The sequence below is a fragment of the Scatophagus argus genome, chromosome 17 (assembly GCF_020382885.2).
Source record: "Scatophagus argus isolate fScaArg1 chromosome 17, fScaArg1.pri, whole genome shotgun sequence".
In the NCBI taxonomy this organism is placed as follows: Eukaryota; Metazoa; Chordata; class Actinopteri; family Scatophagidae; genus Scatophagus; species Scatophagus argus.
The window spans coordinates 16,365,023-16,382,721 of record NC_058509.1 but is presented as its reverse complement, the minus strand read 5'-3'; the positions used below and the strand labels follow the sequence as shown (position 1 = coordinate 16,382,721).

At 42.6% G+C, this 17,699-nt stretch overlaps 1 long non-coding RNA gene across 1 annotated transcript in view; it reads left to right on the top strand.

Moving 5' to 3' along the window:
* The window catches only part of LOC124074774, an 82,219-nt gene extending 66,897 nt beyond the window's left edge, over positions 1-15,322 (top strand). The window contains exons 3-4 of the long non-coding RNA XR_006845915.1: positions 12,645-12,725; positions 13,772-15,322. This is a non-coding gene — a long non-coding RNA (uncharacterized LOC124074774). The remainder of the gene's footprint in view (positions 1-12,644; positions 12,726-13,771) is intronic.
* The last annotated feature ends 2,377 nt before the right edge of the window (positions 15,323-17,699 follow it).

Below are 17,699 nucleotides of genomic sequence, written 5' to 3'. Positions count from 1 at the left end.
GCAGGTTTATGTTAAAAAGAGTGAAAACTGGTTTTCATTCAAGTGGAGGAATTAACCAGAGCAACTTGATCCAGGACTGAAAGGCAGTGCTCAGTAAAAGATGGCACTTGACACAACATCACTATTAGAAAAGGCAAAAGGCCTGTTATAAAAGGCAGCAGAAAACTTTTGCCATACTTAAATAAAATACAGTTAAAATCTTAAATGAAGCATTGTTGATATGAATATTCAGTTCACCAAGAAGCACAAATCTAGACAGTTTGAGAATAGATGGCTAAAAAATTGGCAGAATAGATTAAAACTGTCAATAAAAAAAATAAAATTTTGAGTTTTGACATCACTCATGTAGACTGAGAAGCTTGCTAAAACGCCCAGCCTGCTGCCACAATAGATAACAAGGGTAACACTTTGGATACATTCTTAATGTAACATTAACATGAACTGAAACTCACTTACATGGAATTCTTTGAATCTCTGCCTTTGAGGTGCTCCATCAAGTTGGAGGAATTTCCAATGTAGAGTTTGTTAGCACCATTCACATACTGGTTTTTGCAAATGTATTAATAAGAAGAAGAAGAATCAGCTTTATTGACAGTATATACATTTTTACATACACACACTGAATTCTTCTGCATTTATCCCATCCTTAGTTGAACATACACATGCAACACCTGGCAAATTACATGCAGTGAAACACACACAGGAGCAGTGGGCAGCATCAGGGGAGCATATTGGGGGGTTAAGTGCCTTGCTCAAGGGCACATCAGCCAGCTAATGAAGGGGTGGGGACATTTTTCGCATTAATCACTCCACCACACCCAAATTTTTCCTGCCCGTCCAGTGGGGGAATCGAACCTGTGACCCTCCGATCACAAGCCGCTTCTCCAACCTCTAGGCCACGGCTGCTCCCCTATGATGTTTGAAGACTGACCTCAAAAGTAACATATTTCCAAACACCCTTGTCCGTGTTGGTAGGCATTTGACTTCTTCCTTTGGCATCTATTTGTACTGGGCTTCATAGTCATTCACAGAGTCCTGCTGCTCCACACAGAGACTGATCAAAGTTAATCAATGCAGAGGTGTTTATTTCATTCAAACACTGACATTAAGACAGACAATAATAGACGCTGACTCCTTCTAAATGCATCAACACAGGGTGGAGAAGCAACATCAAAACACCATTTGGAGACACAGAAGTGACATAAAGCGTGGGGGCAACCTCCATAACGGCTGAGTGGATGAACGGATGGACGGACTGTAGGAGCTACAGGGTGTGGAAGTGTTTCATCTCCGGTCAGTATACCAAAAGGTGTAAGTAAGTAATGGGTGCTAGCTGCCTTTTGACATCCCCATCATCATGACAGTCAACACTTACACAACATACACACTCATACCTGCACACACACACACACACACACGCAAACACAACCTGAAAGCACTTTCATGACACAAAGAAAGCATGTGTTAAAGGCAAGAGCCTGCGGGGTCAAAAGTCATCAGCTAAGGGGCCTGAAATCATGTCAAAATGCACTTATCTTATTCCAAAGCCTCACATCACACAGCTCAAACAGATGTGCAGCCCTTTTTTTTATTACTGTTGATGCCTTTCAAAAATGGCATTCAGGAAACTCTCAGTGATATATACCTAGTGGCAAGGTGATAGTGCCTGTCCCTCTTTAATTCAGTTCTTCCAGGCATCCAGGCTGCCTGAGTGCTACCAGCTGAGCAGTGATGGATAATGCAAGGCTCATTAGGATAAGACAACAAAATCAATAGACCGAGCGCAGAGGTGTCAGCCCCTCAGACACGCCAGTAAAAACCACACTGATAGTCTATTTGCTGGCAGTGAAGTGTATCTGAGCTTTTTGTTTGTGTGTGTGGCCGTGGACAGGGAGCAGTTACTGGGTGAGTAATTGATGCTGATGGATATGGATAATGGATAAACTCAAATATAAGAGAAGGGGGTTTGTGTGTCCGTGGTGGAGTGTGAGATGAAAAGGAAGAAAGAGCCACATTCGGAATAAAGACAGGTTTACAGCTGCTGTTTGCCACACAAACAATATGCTCTTTTTATAAAACCGTGATATTAAAAAGTTACTGAAGTCATTCTTTCTCTTCTGGATAGAGCTGTGGTGCTATAAACAGCCCATTGTCTGAGATCTGCATCAGTTTTATCCGTGACAGAAGCTGTCTGCTCCCCTGTCTGGGAACTTCCCCAATACTCCAAGGTATATTAACATACTGCATGCTGCAAAAAATATCCACTGAAACAAGTCATTTAGTCAAGGGTTGACTCTGAACTTCTTACCTTCCTTAAAAAATATAACTTTTTCTACTCTTATATCTTGATTTTCATCTTGAATTTCTTCACCACACATATCAATAGTTCCACCTGATTCTGCTTTGTTTCAACGCTTTTATTTTGAAAAGTCCTTACATTTCTTTACAGAATGAAATTGCACTGGAAACACATTTTCCCTCGTTGAGAGACTTTTTGCTCTTTGCTTTTCTACAGGTCTATAATATTCATACATTTCATAATATTCAATGTTCCTTAGAAAGAATATAGTATGACACTAATTAACTGATCAGACTGTTAATTTCCAGCAAAAAATAAAAAAGCAAAAATGTGAAATTTAAACAATTAAATGAACAATAGACAAATATTTATTTGGGTTTACTTGTCATCACTTCATCAACTCAACATACTTTGGAAATTTTGCAAGTAAAATTCGTGTCAAATTCTAAAGTTATTTCCTGGAAACTTTTATAGGAATAACAGAGAAATAACACGTCCAAAACAAATCCTTGCAGTGGACATTTTTTGCAGTGTGCTTGACGGGATAGCAGCTTCTTATCTTTAAGAGGTGGTAATTTATGGTTGCGCACGTTGCCACTGAGATGTGTTAATGCTTATCTGTTGTTCTTGCAGTCACAGGGCTGCACACACATGCACAACTGCATGGGCACGCACACCCAAACACACACGCAGGGAGGTTGTGGGGGTAGGTAGTTGTTGACAGTTTGCTGTTTGTGGTCTCACATGTAGCAGATGTCTTCCTGTGTGAGGCCCTGCAGTTTGCTGCTGAACCAGAGTCTTTCTGTTTTCCCTGTTTGACGAGAAGCGCAGCTGCGGTAGACAGCAGACTGTGGACGGTTACTACTTCACTTCATTCCAAAGGAAACAGTGAGGGTTAATATCAGCTTCACTGTCTTTTACTACCCTATTCCCTTCCAGATTATGGACTTGAATGACTTTCTCAGTAGTAATGGAATTTCCAAGTAAAGTTCATTCAATGGATCTCCACTCTACTCCCCTAACAGGCCAGTAATTGAATTGAAATCAAACCTAATTGGATTGGTGTAGGAATGCCACTGAACAGTGTGTCTTTTCCTGGGAAGGGGATGCATAGGACAGGACACTGTCTGTGTGTGTCTCTGTGAATGGAGCTGGAGATGGAGATGAGGCGACACTCAATGATGAATTCTATTAGACTAATCATTTTCACTATGGGAGCTCAGATGTGGTGGTTTGGCGCAGAGGATGGTTCCCAGTGTGCCGGTTACATGCTGACAGTCAGCAGAAGCCAGACCTCACTCCACCCTGCCGTCACATCACACAAACAAATGAAGCGAACATCCTGTACAAGGCACAGTTTGTACAGTCGCATGCATGCAGCACATTAACACGCTGTACGATGAAAACACAGCCTGCTTCTTGTGTCATCTACAATTTGTCTTCTGCTGTCGTCTGCTGAGCTGCACTTCCATGGAGGATACTCATGCTCACTCTACTCCTCTACTGCACAGTAGAGGAGTAGAGGGCACTGCTCACTCATCTGTACTTTACTCTTCTCTACTGCGTTCTATTCTACTCTACTCTCTCTACTTCTGTAGGCACTTTACTCGTCTCTATTCTACTGCTCTTAAAGTTGTTGCAGTACTTTTGCTCCTCTCTTTTTTAATTCATCATGGATTATATAAACTAAAGTATCCAGACACACCTCTTAAAGGGGCTGTTTCTCAGGAGTTGGGCTCGGCCCCTTGCTTCCAGTAAAAGGAAATCTTAATGCATCAGCATACCAAAACATTTTGGACAATGCTATGCTTCCAACTTTGTGGCAACAGTTTGGTGAAGGTCCTTTTCTATTCCAGCATGTGTCCCAGTGCACAAAGCAAAGTCCATAAAGACATGGCTGGATGAGTTTGGTGTGGAAGAACTTGACTGGCCCACACAGAACCCTGACCAAAACCCCATCCAACACCTTTGAGATGAACTGGAACAGATATTGTGAGCCAGGCCTTCAGTGTCTGACCTCACAAATGCTTCACTGCATGAATGGGCAAAATTCCCACAGAAACACTCCAACATCTTGTTGAAAGCCTTCCCAAAAGAGTGGAAGCTGTTGTAGCTGCGAAGTTGTCTGTGTATTGAGAATGAGGTGTCATTAAAGTCCCTGTTGGTGTAGTGGTCAGGTGTCCCAGTACTTTTGTCTATATAGTGTACTTCTCTGTACTTCATCATACTGTGATCTACATTACTCTCCTTTATTCTAAACTACACTATATTCTTCTTCCAGCTCTGAACTTACTCTACTCTGCTTTACCCTAAGTACACTATTGTGTTGTTCTGTACTTTACTTTATTTATACTCTGGTCTTCTGTGCTCACCTCTTCTCTTCTCAACTCCTCTTTATCTTACTGCTCTCTTCTGTACTCACTAATTTCTATTGTACTGTAATTCACTCTGCTCTCCTCGTCTGGGGTCTGTTTTATTCTGTTCTACTTTTCCACTTTATTCTGTGGCCTCAGAATCAGCTCTACTCTTCTCTGTATGACTCCTCTTTGCCAAGCTCTACTCTTCTCTCTTCTACTCTACTGCTGTTACTCCTTATCACTTTCCTGTACTTTTCCCCACTCAGTCCTATTTGGCTGCTCTCTAACTTTGCTCTTTCATATTGTTCTCTGCTCTACAGCAGACTTCAACCCTACTCTGCTCTTGTATCCTCTCCTCTCCTTCACACAGTTCCCTTATTTATTTGGCTGTGCTTGTTTTCCTTGTTCAGCTCAGTTTCCTCTAATTTGTGGGCTGGCTGTTGGTTTTGATCATGGCCGTAATGAAAGACAAAGGCTTGATGCACTGATGCCATTATAACCATAGTCGCCTATGATGCCACATTTGTTATGACTGAGACTTAAGGGTGGGGCTCCGATACTCAATGCAGGGAAATGTGACTACCCAAAATACATTTTTTTGGCTTACTTCTGCTTACCTATCCTCCGGTGGGAGGTCATAGTATCACATGAAGAACCATGCAGATGCCGCCTCTGAGTTTCCTGCTGAAGGACTATGTAAAAATATATGAACATAAATCCCTGTGCTGAAGTGCACATTTTGTTTTCTGCTTGGAAACCTTTAATGCAAATTGCAGTGTGATGGGAGTTTCTGATGTAAACCCCTTCACATTTCCTGCTCCACAACATCAGTTTGTCAGACTAGAAAGTTCAGGTGGATCTCCAGTCTCATTATTTAGAACGAATACCGTCCAATTTTAATCAGCGTCCAGCCGGGGGAGTTGAGGGCATCCCAAGGGTCTGTATTGTACATGAAGACTTGATTTTGCCCAAGGTTGTTCTCTAGATATGAGTAGCTCCAACTTTTTTCCCCCTCACATCTTTTTTTCTCATTAGAACTCGTTTCGGACTTTATTTTAGCTGTAGGGTCCAACAGGGCTCCAATTAGATGGACGACAGAATTAATGAAGTCTGTCTCTCTCTCTCTCCTCCTCCTCCTCCTCGCCTTCCCTTGCTCTATTTATCCCAGTGCTCAGGGGGACACTCGGTCTGGATTCAGTCAGTGTGGCGGCGTTTCTTCTCTTACTAAATTAAATATGTGTAATTGATGGTTTCATAAACAGAGCTAACCTTGCCAGCAGCGATTGGGAGCTGCCACTAAGGAAGTTCGCATGTGAATATGTATTGTGTCCGAGAAGAGCCCGCAACTATCCACAAGTCCTCAGGTTCTTCACTCACGGTGAGAGAGAGAGAGAGAGAGAAAGGGAGCGCAAGAGATGCACACAGCAAGATATTGACTAAAGCAGTTTCTCGCCTTCGCAGGCGTAACACATGACATAATGTCTCCTCAGCTGAAGGCAGACAGCATTGTTCTTTGGTAAACTCTCACTTACAGGATGTTCTCTTTTTCTTTCTCACTCTGTCTGCTTTCTTTATCTTGCCTGTTCTCACCATGCAACCAGAGAGATGAAAGCAGTTTACACTACACACACTCAGAGAGATAAAGGCTGCTCAACATAAATGTCAGGTACAGTATAGTGAAAAGTGTGCATTTACAGCTGTCTTGTGGGAAAACAAACAGTCTGACGACACGAACAAGAAGAAATGTGTGACTAAAGTGCAATGAGTTAAAGGACACTTTCAGTTTCAGCTCTCAACTTGAACTGCAAACACACTGCCGATATGCAGTTTTGTTAGTTTATTGTTCTGTGAGTTCGCAAACTGGCTGCATTCTTCTGCATCTAGGCCTTTCATGCCAGAAAAATATTTTCTGCTTAAACAGAAAGCAGCCAGTTTTGATTTTATAACAACAATACACCACATGCAGCACAGTTTCACAGCTGGTTTGATAGCCCAAACCCCAGGAGTTCCCCCTAACGCGTGGTGGCACCACAAGACCTGTAGTTTTCGGGTTTATGTGTGTTAATATATTTGTAATCTTAACCTGCATGAACATTTTTTTGACCTCGTCAAGCTGTAAACACAAATTGACATGATAAAGTTTAGAGTTTAGAGTAACATCAGCATTCATCTGGAGTTGTGTTTATGACCACCTGGTGAGTTTAGGACCAGTATTCATTTTCCTTTAAGTTCTGTTCTGGTTTCCACAAACCTCTGAGGGAAATATCTGGCTCTTCAGCTGCTAAATGCACCAGTTTGTTCACCAGCCTCCCACTTACCGTGTCTGTGTGTTGTGAGGCCCTGCGAGTGTGTAAGTACGAGCGACCCTTTTCGTTATAGCTAATAGTTTCATTCATTGTTAATGCAAATCTGATTACAACATTTTTGATGTCCTTTCTTTCAGTTGCTGATGTGTTGTTGAACTGAGGCTCTGACAACTTGGGATCCTCTTTGTTCCCTGTTTAGGAAGAAGATTTTCTTACTGTACCTGAAACAACAGTTTTATTCTGTTACATTTGGTCAGTCTTAGAGAGGATTTGAAACTCTTCTCTGAAGAAACCCGCTTTCTGATTAAGGCTGACTTTATGGGATTATTTCTTTCATAAATATCTAACTTAGAGCAGCTGTAATGCAGAATGCCACAACTGTTTACTCCAACACAAAGATTTCACCCACAAGGGCAATGAGATGTCACCCTATATGTCCACTGCATAATGAATGCATAAAAAAGCTTATACACATTTTTTCCTGCAGTCCTACTATCAATAACACAGACATATCCATTAGTGCGAGAGAGGCTAGTCTGGGGCAAACACTCCCTCTAGCATTTAAACAAACCTCCACTGGGACTCATTCTCCCAGACTCCCCTGGGGCAGGGACACACCAGTGCCAGACCATACTGTACTGCTGGGATCTGTCTCCTTCACGCCTGCAGTGCTCATGGCGGCAGAGAGGCAGGGAGACACACAAAGCCAGAGAGAAAAGAGAGGAACAACACACATCAGGGAGCACGCTCGTTTCCGCCACCATCGCCGTTCGTGTTTGCCTAGAACCGCTCGGTTGGGGTCGGGATATTCAAATTAATGGATGAGAGTGAGGAAAGTGAAAGATGAAAAATGTGCTGGGAGAGGCTCTGACTTTGAGTAATGCTGGTAATTGGAGGGAAACATATAGAAATGCAGTGGGCATGTATTAGCAAATGAATGTGGAAAAAAAACCCTTCCTGCTGCATGTCTCATTATTTATTGCATCTTCGTAGTTGGGACAAAAAAAAGGCGCAATGTAAACACAAAACTGTCCCTGCAATCCGGTGATCCAGAATTGGGAAAGGAGCCAGCTGCTTATAGCTGCCTGCTGTTTTGTCAATTTTATCAAGTGTGTTAAAGCTGCATTGCAGCTGATATCTTCTGTTAGGGTGTTACGATCTTATAGCCTTGTCTGATTTATCTGCTGTCTTCCTTCAGCACTCTCCTGTGTGTTTAGGTGCTAATTAGAGTACAACACACACCAACCCTCTCTCTCACACACACACATACACACACACACACACACACATACAGAAAGACCACAGGCTCACAGGTGATATAGACAGTGCTTTATCGCAAGCGAAAAGTGGGTGTTGCACCAAAAGAGGGTCTTAAATTACTGGTGACATCTCAAACAAGGCTCACCCACACACACACACACACACACACACACACACACACACACACACAACCACAGACACATGCACTACTCTGTGGGACAAATGAAGTGTTCCTGCACTGCAAAAAACAATCTTGATTCTTCTCTCTTATCATTTTTCTTTCATTATTTGGAAACCACTCCACTGCTGGTTCTGTGTCTTTTCATTGCTCACTTAAAGATCCCCCGTTCCGCCCCTCTTTCGACTGACTGCCCCCTCCCTTTTCCTCCCACCATCACGCCCTCCACACCCCAAACCCCCTTTGTTCGCCACAGCTCAGTATGTGCAGTAATCCTGGATGCCCTGGAGGGCGAGCTGCACCGAATCACTCCATAAATGTATGAGTGTCCAAAATGAAGAGGAGCTGAGAAATGTGTGGGCAGTGGGCTGGGAAGCATGTCCAAGCTTACTAACAGGATGGGGGGGCACGGTGTGGGTAGGGTGGCGCTGTAAGTGGATGAGTGGGTGGTTGGGGTGTTGTAGGGAGAAAAGAGATGGAAGGAGGCTCATATGAAATGTCTGTCTTGAGACATAGGAGTCAGACTCAACAGCCAGGATGCTTTTTTGCAATATTTATTTTGAGATGTGGAAAAAATGTGATCAAGATTTCAAACTTCATCTGTCTCTTTTTTCCATTTTATGTTATTTATCCAGACTCAGTACCATGCTGTCTTTCAGCTGAGCGGTTCACTCAGTGCAGCAGTTGGGGTTAATTGCCCTCCACTTAAAGAAATTCTTTGTTTATTGTTACTTCGCTTGGATACTTGAGCTTCACCGTGCAGAATGAAGAAATGAATATTTTCACACCCATCTGCTGAAGGAGGAAACTTTCTCTGTGCTAACTTTAGATCTGACGTTCAGATGAGCAGGATTTTGTGACATCTCGACTAGTGTGGAGCCAGTCATGGTTCAGCATGCAACTTACACAAGTGCAGTGTGGAAACTTCAAGCACACATACATTTTTCAGTGAGAAGAGACTTTTCAGTGAAGTACAAGACATCTTGTGTCCAGCTGTTAAGCTTTTGAAAGGAAAAATATTAGCATATTCATAGAGTGTGTATTTTCCAATGAGGGAGAAGAAATATTTTGCTGTTTATTGATTTTATTTTTGTATCATATCAGACACAAAGCAGGGTATTTTAAAAATGTCAAATATCTCTGAAGAGGATATTGAAATGCAATAACTTTGGTTAGCACAATATTGCCATAATTGATAGGAATGATGATCAAAAACTTTCAAAATAAGACCCAGGTTGTGATAATTCTATAATTCTACTCTATTGACCTCTAACTAAAAAACATCTCTGTGGATAGCTCTTAAAGATGTAGAGATGTACATTACTTATTTACTTCCAATAGCATATACTTTCCCTGCTGATCCAGGGATTCGACCTGCCAGTTTTCAGGTAAGGTCAAATCCCTTCCCCAATCACTTCCCCATTTCTGTGTTGCTTCAATTTCCTCTTAAGTAGGATAGTAACGAGTCACAGGTGAAGTCATTTACTTGGCTTCAATTATTCATATTGAGTTGAATGAATCAACATGTATTAATAATAATATCAGTGCAAGGTAGAGCTCGTACACTCACATGAAAAATCCATATGTGGTAGGCACCACGGATCAATAGAGTATATACGGCTTGTGCTTCAGAAGGAGAGACTTGTTGAGTTGCACTTCTACGCCAAAATCTTGAATTATAGAGAGTCAAGCCGAGCAAGAAAGAGAGCCTGAGGAGCAATTCATGGAAGGCTTGCGTGTTTATTCCTCCCTGGGCATCGTTCTCTCAGTCTCTATCCTTCTTTCTCGTCCTCTACCCGTCCTCTCTCCTGCACCCCGGTCCGCTTTAGAGTGATGCACATTTGTTCACCCTGTCACATCTTTGCCACTCTTCTTCTCATCTATTCTCTCTGTTGTCTGTCCCTTCTTCAGCCCACCAACCCTCCTTCCCTCCCTCGATGACTTTAAATGACCACGGGGAAAGTTATTTGGAGTTCAGGTAGAGTTCAGAAGCAGACCCGGTAGCCTCTTTCTACTCTCGCCGTCTAAGCCGACACGTGAAAGTCTCCCCCGGCTTCCTCTTGACATGGGATCAGCCTTGGAGCTCAAAGCCCCCGGAATGGCAATCGTAATTCATTCCCCTGTGCATTGGACCTTGTGTTTGATCAAATGAGTTGCTGCGTCTATGTTTGACACTGGGCTCACTTGTGTTTAATGGCTTTTTCTTTTGCTTTTGAGCATGGATGGATTATGAGACAATGGAGCAACATGTAGAAGACTCCCAATCTCCTACAGTTGTGGCAGTGGTAGTAGTTTTGTGTCAATTTTGTAGTCCTTTTTGTCTCTTAAGTCGTTTTGTGTCTCTTTTTGATAATCTTTCATCTTTCTGTGGTTATTTTCGTTCTTTTTAGGTGTTCTGTGTTTGTTTGTTTGTGTAATTTTGCATCTCTTAGTGGTTGTTTGTATCCTTTTTTTTAATGGTTTTATACCTGTGAGGATTTTTTTAATCGCTTTGAAGATGCCTTGTGTTTCTTTGTGGTCATTTTGAATCTCAGCAATATTTTGCGTGTGAATCAGAACTTGTAGGTGCTCGTCTTTGAAAGACTGCAGATGAACTTTAGTATTAAGTTCACACTCGAGATGAAGAGAAGCTGTTCGACTCCTGTCCAAAACTTTCTACCACAGAAGATCCTCGCCAACACTCTTCTGCACAGAAATTGCACTAAATACTTCAGCAAACTATACCAAATATTATTGGAAAGTATCAAAGGATCAAAGAAAGATGCAGGTTCTTTTTTCTCAGAGCTGTTCTGCTGTTGAACAGCTTTAAATAACTATACCAGTGTGGCTGCATTTGAAATGCATGTTACTGTCATTCAAATGCAGTAACATGTGAGTGTTGTGCAGTTGTAATATAAAGAAAATCATATACAAATATCAACAAAAAATATTGGATTATTATAAAAACATGGTCAGGAAACCTCTTACTGAGCTCTGTTACTTACTAACAAGAAATATTAACTTCAGCAGTGGTTCTGACCCAGGACCCCCCGACCCCTTGGGCTCCTGGGTCTGAGCTCAGCAGGCTCCTTCGGTAGCTCATGCCTTCTTTCCAGGGAAAGAGCATAATTAGAAATGCACAGAGCAGTTTAATAATGAAACTTTATTAGAGCAATGTGCTGACAATAAGAGCTAATATACAGTAAGTATGCATAACATGATCTGTTGCTCAGTCGAACAACATGACAATGGGATAAGTCATGTGTGTAATTGAAGATCCTACATTTCAGCATGTTATGAGGAGTGTCAGTGGCTTTTCAGTAGTTTGTCAAAGCTCACCCTTGCCTCCTAGTGGCCAGAGAGGTGGTTACATGTCTTGAAATAAGCTCTAGTTGAGGATGAGAATTGTGTGTTTGCATGTGTCGGAGTGGGTGTGTCACTGCCAAGGACCTGTCTGTCTAGTCCATGTGTGTCCTGTAATCTCCCTGACACGCGCGAGGCCCCCTGTGACTCTCTGTTATTAGGCCCATTAGACAGCCCGGGATGAGGCTGAATTTTCATTAGTTCAAGTGAACGTGTGCGCGCGCATGTTCTCTTGCATGAGTGTGTGTGATGAGTATGTAATCTGTCTGACACCAGCCAGCCAAGAGGGAGAAAAACTCGAGGGATGATGGATAATAACTCGGCATGCACAGGACAGAGAGAGCAACCTCGAGTGACTGGACGGCACCACTGCTTGGTTTATTTTACAGTTGCTTGTTGGTAAATTAAAGCATTGATGGTAAATGTGCAGCTGTCACATCTAAATACATGTGCTGGATCTTTGAGGCTTCTGAACTCACCACTCTTATAACAAATGTAAAACTCAAGCTGTAGTCTAACTTTATTTGCTACATTTGCTATTCAAGTCAGGCCTTTAATTCCACAACATTCTCTTCTCTCTGAGCCATATCGTCCCATTCCTTACTCATTTGTTGCCCCTCTATCATATCACAGTGCATTTCCCAACCAATAAACGGAGGCACTCTTCTGTAGAAATGTATTTATCTTTCACATAAACCCCACTCTGGCTCCACTGGTCTCTCTCCAGTAGCTCTCGCTGGCACTTAATTTCTATTAATGGTTCTGCAACTGGCGCTAGAATCCAATCCACTGTTAGCCAGGGAGAAGAGTGAGAGCACATGAGGAAATATGCATAGGTAATTATCCTGTGTAATGTGCATGGCCCCAGCCACTAATGCATCTGTGTTCATTGTGTGTTGCAGGAAACATAGTGAATCGGTGGCCGCTACGTGCATACATTAACTGTGATGCAGAGGCTAACGTGGAGGGTGAAAAGTATGCAAGTAAGTGTGACATTAGTAGTATCACATTGTTGTTAGAGTGTAGTAGCTTTCTTGACAAACAAACAGAAGGACTGATTGTACACTTGTACAGAAACACACACACACACCTGGTATCTTTCAGTGCAGCACAGCAGCAAAGCAGCCCACGATAATAATCATCATCAGCATTGTCCACTGAGTAGCTTGTAAAGCCTTGTTTTTTTCTCTCCCACTGATAGCAACAGTGTTTCTCTTGCTGTGCTATTGTTCATGGAGAGTCCTCCAATATCTGCTCAGCTGTCAGCTGGTTATAGATTTAACACAGCTCACTGGGACAGTGACAGAAGGCCAATAACAGGCTCCTGGGCTTGTAAAGCCTCCATCTGCAGAGGAAACACAGAGCAAATAAAGCCAGAGGAGCCGACACACACGCGCAACCCTATTAGAGCTGCTGTAATGACACTGTGGAGTGTGTTCACACACACCTAGGTGTGTTAAAGTTTTATAGTGTGAGGTCAGTGATGAGGTGGGCTCGGATATGATGGGATGAGGCCTAATAGGGTGTTTTATAGATGCTGTGTGTGTGATTGTGTCTCTCTCTGTGCGCAATGACTGTCTTTGTGTGTTTGTTTGTGAGCACATGTGAATAAATATTTCTTATAGATCTCTCTCTCTATGTGTGTGTGAGTGTGTGTCCACAGCAGTACAGTAATATATTGCTATCACGCTGTCATGCTTATCAGGATCAGCATGGCACCAAAGCACGAAATCTTTGCAGTTCACGTAAATGTTAAATGTTATAGATGTGAGCCAAACCCCTTGCATGACACCATCTCCTTCTCAAAATGCTCACATACACATGCACACACACACACACACACACACACACAGTCACATGTACCCTCCTGACCCTGCCTGATATGAAGGTTTACCAGCCGTCTCTCTCTGGTGGAACTCATCTACCTTGAAACTTGAATTCCTGCTTGATCAGCTTGTGCTCCCTTTTACAAGACATCCACTGAGTCCTGTAAAACTCTAAACACCCATGTCTTGTTTTTTCACTCCAGTTCGCTCACAAGGACAGCAGATGGAGAGGAAGTTGTCTATCGCGGCCATGACAGTATAGGCAGGTAGCCCTCTCTATGGCAAACACAAAGACGCCAACAATAGATTCGTCTGTCAGACTCTGACGAGCAGAGGAGAGGAAAAAGGCTCCTTTATGCTTTGTTGTGTACAACAATAATCAGTGTGGCACAGAAGAGGAGTAGGTAAAGATGAGCGTAAAGAAATGTGTGAGCAGTGTTTTCCAAGGACAGATAAATAGATTGAAAAGGACTTGTGAACATAAGTGAAATATATCACATTAATTATTTTCAATGTATTTGTTTTTTTTATTTATGCATGCATTGTACTGTGCACGTGTGTGTATGTGTGCGAGCAGAAGTGTGTGTTAAAAGCAGGCCTAAGGGGAATGAAATTCTAGTCAGTGAGCTCCATGCCAGAGCTAAATTACACAAGCCATCCATGATTTCATGCTTCACTACATTACTTCTCCTTTTTCCTCTGCTCTCTGCACCCTCTCCCCTCCTCTCTCTGTCTCATTTACCTCTGCTTTAACCCCGCATGGATCTTATCTGGTTAAAGAGCAAAAAGAGGTGAACCACACAGCCATGCGGCATGAATATTTCATCTGTGTTTGGATTACCATTTTCTCCAAAGATTCATTGTTCAATGTATAATACATGCAGCATCGCACCTCGGCGCCTAGATCACAACCTCTGCCCTTCTAATCACAGGCAAAGCATGCCCTCACCTAAGCCCATCTTGCCAACAGTGTGTGTGCATGTGTGTATCCCTGTGTCCATGTGTGAGTTAGGATGGTGGGTTCTGTGTAGGTGGATGCCTGTGTACAGTAAGTGCATGTATGCTGACAGACTTGTAGTTTTGTGTGATCGCACGTATGAGCGCGCGCGTGTGTGTGTGTGTGTACGGAGCCAGGGGTTAGAGCGAGGCTAAGACCGGCTCATCTTTCAAACACACACACACACACAGTCCTCTACCCTCAGGCTGGATTAGATGATGAGGTGGGAGAGTGAGTGAGATTGGAAAGGAAAGTAAAAAAATGTGTTGGTAGGAGGGAGAAAGAGAGTGAGTAACAGATTAGGAGAGAAATTCGAGTCTTTTGGCTGCTGGCGCGGCTCCAGCTTTAAGTTGCAGCTGTAATATTCTTTCAAATGATCTACCTCCTTTTGGATATACTCCAGTGTGTGTGTGATTTTGTCCGACCTACACCATTTGGCTGTTTAAGGGCTCGCTTTTCCCGTCATCTCCTCCCATCTTTCTATCGCTAAATGAGCAGTGAATAGAGAAGCAGCAGAGGCTGTATAGATTTGAATGGCTCACTCGGTGGGTGTCTGATGGAGAAAATGGGTGCATGAGCTATTCTGACCTAAACCACCCGTATCTCTTCAAAGCCGTAGAAATGGGCTCTTTTAAATGTATAGTTTCTCCAAAATTACCATACAAGTAATTCAAAACAGTGAGGCTCAGGCAGACAGCGACTATCTCAAGAGCATTTGACCCGAGTGTATCTGAAAAATCTCAGCACATTTATCTTTAGCGTGTTTGTGTGTATGTGTGTGTGTGTGTGTGTGTGTGTGTGTGTGTGTGTGTGTGTGTGTGTGTGTGGCGCAAACATGATGTCATTTTACTATCTCTCAGAAACGTGAATGCAGATGTCTGAAAGCTCATCAAAGAACAAATTATTCACATTTACTCCATATCCAGAAATAATCAGAATTGTCTTGGTGCTAAGGTTTAACACACAGACACACACACACACACACACACACTTTGGGTGTGAGAATAGCTGTGATCCCATACCTCCATCACATTCCTCTGAATTCTGCAGAGATTCGCTTGGTTGCACTTGTTAGTCGCACATATGGATTTTAATGTAACGTGTTTCATGTGTTTGGCTGCATCCTGTGACAGAAATAAGCTGCAGCCTCAGAGACGTCACATTTTGACTGCTACACTTTTCACACCGTTTTTAAACAAGCAGTAAGTTTCAAGTTTTTCACCATCCTCAGTTAGCACAATTTATCTGTTATGTGAAAGCAAGAAAAAAAAAGATTTAAGAACAGAGAACTTTTGTAGCATTAATGTTCTCAGAACCAAAGCATTTACCTTTTTGCTCAATCAAATGCTGATGAAGGCTCCAGAAGATGAAAGTTGGTGTCTTGTTTTACTTTGAGTTAGACTCCCTCTTTCAACAGATTCTTGTTTGTTTGTGATGGTGAAAAAGCTCACAGCATTTGTAATCAAACCCCTCGGGACGGCCTGTCTCGGTTTGGCTCTTCAAACTGCCGTGTGCATCTCATTGTGTTTATACTTCTTTTCTTTGAGCACATCATGATGAATCTCAGGCTGGGCTTTGACTGCTGTGCTCGGTATCCTCTTGGTGTGTGTGGATAAAATGCACTCATTGTTTTTTTTAAACCTGCAACATGCTGTGAGCTGTTGTTGTGCAGTTGAAACTAAGTCATAAAAGACGAGCAATCCACAGGGGAAATATCCATTTAAAGTGAAAGAATTATGGTCCTCAGGTGGCCTTGAGTAAACCTTCAAGTTTGTTGCAGTCATCTCAAATGTCAGCACAGCAGAATCAATAAAAAAAAGAAGGCCATTATTGAAGGAAAATATCTTTTATTTTGATTGTTCACACTGTGGAGAAAGTATTATTTTTAACCACATCATGATTATGAACCACATCACAAACTCATGATTTATAGTGTTGGCAATGGCAGTAAAGCAACCATTAGACTCACAGCGACAGACTGCAGAGGCCAGTACCTCAATCTGCCAACTCTCCTTCTCCTTCATCATCTTCCTCTTCTTGTCAGACCTAAATGTTGCTGTGTTTCTTCTCCAGTCCCATTTGGACAAGCTCGGGTTTCAGGTGTTTGCTCTTCCTTTTTTTATATATATCCAGGCAGAACAGCACAAGTGTCCTTGTTCTTGCTCTTCGATTTCACTCATCCTTTACCCCTGCAGCCCCTGTGGGAACTGGACCAGACTGGGTCCTACTTTGTAGACAGTAAGAGAGAAAAGGGGTGTCACGGCTGCTGGTCGTCTATCAAATGAATGAATCAATGAATGACTGAACGTGTCTGAGAGGGATTATGTCTCTTGAATAAAAAAGGGGAAAGTAGGGACCCCAGCCTGTCTGATTAAGCACACTCTATCCAACTAAAGGGATGATATCAAATATTGAGATCATTACATCTCATATGATTTCAATCACATCATTTTTGCTCTTATTATAACATCGATTCACTCATACTTTTCTCAACCTTGAAGAAATAGAATATTTTGGGAAAAACTACTTTTTTGCTTTCTTTCCTGGAGTTACATGAGAATTTTGATGCCACTCTTGTGTTGTTTGGTACAGAGCCAGAGCCACCTGGGGGTTAGCTTAGCTTAGCAGAAAGACTGGTAGCAGAGAATAACCCCTAACGTGGTGCTGTCCAAAAGACAAAAGAAAGCATGCTGCTAATGCTCACTCCCTGTTTTTATCACTGTGAGACTGATGAACAACAGGTGTAGACACTGCACAGGAGCAGATTAACAGACTGTTTACTAAGAAATTGTTAGCTCAGGCTAAGCCAGATAGTCCAGTTGTCCCTCTCACTGGCAATGTTTTCCAGCTTCTCCTGGCAGATGCTATTGGTTGTATAATCCCTCCAGCATGTTCTGGGCCTGCCCTGGGGTCTCCTGCTAGCCCATCAAAGAATCGCTATCTTAACATGGTGGATGTGCTTGTGTGTACCTGTGTGAGCTGAGTTGGACAATATCTCCTGGTAGGGTCTCCCAAAGCAAGCTGATCCTAAGAGCAATTCACAGATCCGGTATGAATCAGCCAAGAAGGAACTGCAGTACCTTGCCTGGAGCCTGGAACAGAAAGAATAGGACTCTCTTCTGAAGCCACGCTCG